The following is a 1284-nucleotide window of genomic DNA, read 5'->3' as shown; positions in this document are numbered from 1 at the left end:
CATAACTCTGGATGGCAAGCTCCAAGATGCTGAGTGGGTCCCTGTGCTCATTCTGACCAATCTGCTCCTAAAGGAATCCTGACCTGTGAAGGTTAAACTGCATCTGCTCAGACCTCAGGGAGAGCCAAGTGGGTGAGCCTAGCCCTCTGCAATCTAGGCTCCAGGACCCTTAGTCACTGAAAGACATTGAGTCAATGCTGACTCATAGAGACCCTATAGGACAGGGTAGAACTTCTCTTGTGAGTTTCTGAGTCTGTACCTTTTACCAGAGTATAAAGCCAAGTTTTTCTCCCACCCCTCCAACCTGTCAGAAATAGTTAGGAAAAAGTTCTAGTCACACTACTTACCTTTTCAGTGTACAGTGGTAGAGGCTGGCAAGTCTCAGATATCACTCTGGAGCCTTCTCTTGATTCAAGTAGGTTGAGGGCCTGATGAATTCCAGATGGGCAGGTTAGATGGTAGGCTGATTCCTCACAGGCTGTGCAAACGATGAATCCAAGCTATGTAGGAAATATGGCAAGATGCTGTCTCACGTCTGGAGATCCACATCTGGTGAGTTTCTGGACCTGGCCAAAAGCTGCACAGCTTTCAGAGAGAATCCACTTATATTTATACTGGGGGAACCACACCCACCAGGATACCACCTCCCACTCCTGGCTGCTGACAGAAAATCTCTTCATGGAAGTGATGGCATTATGTCAAACATTGTTATGTAGGCTGACATCATGGCCGAGCCAAGTCGACACAGAAACTCAGTCCTTACACATGACCCACTGTGCCATTAACCCAAGTGATTTCAATAACATAAAAACTGTAAAAGGGAACGAGGGAGGAGCAATAACCTTCCAGAAATAGCTTTATGAAACTGAATCTCATGTACACCCTATGGCTTTGTCATTTTGAATATTTATCAAGCTGGCTCCTGCACTTAGTTCCAATTCACTGTCATTATGTCGAGTGCTACTCAGAGCCGCTTTCTAGAAAATAGGAGAAGTGCCCCTTTGGGTTTCTTTCTTTCTTTCTTTTTAACATTTTAGGAGGGACTCATACAACACTTATCACAATCCACGCACACATCAATTGTGCAAAGCGCATCTGCACATTCTTTGCCCTCATCATCTTCAAAGCATCTGCTCTCCACTTAAGCCTTTTATATCAGATCTTCTTTTTTCCCCCTCCCTCCCCACTCCTCCCTCCTTCATGAGCCCTGGATAATTTATAAATTATTATTTTGTCATATCTTGCCCTGTCTGGCATCTCCCTTCACCCCCTTTTCTGTTGTCC

This window comes from Tenrec ecaudatus, chromosome 15, assembly GCF_050624435.1.
Source record: "Tenrec ecaudatus isolate mTenEca1 chromosome 15, mTenEca1.hap1, whole genome shotgun sequence".
Classification (NCBI taxonomy): Eukaryota; Metazoa; Chordata; class Mammalia; order Afrosoricida; family Tenrecidae; genus Tenrec; species Tenrec ecaudatus.
This window is presented reverse-complemented; position numbering follows the sequence as displayed.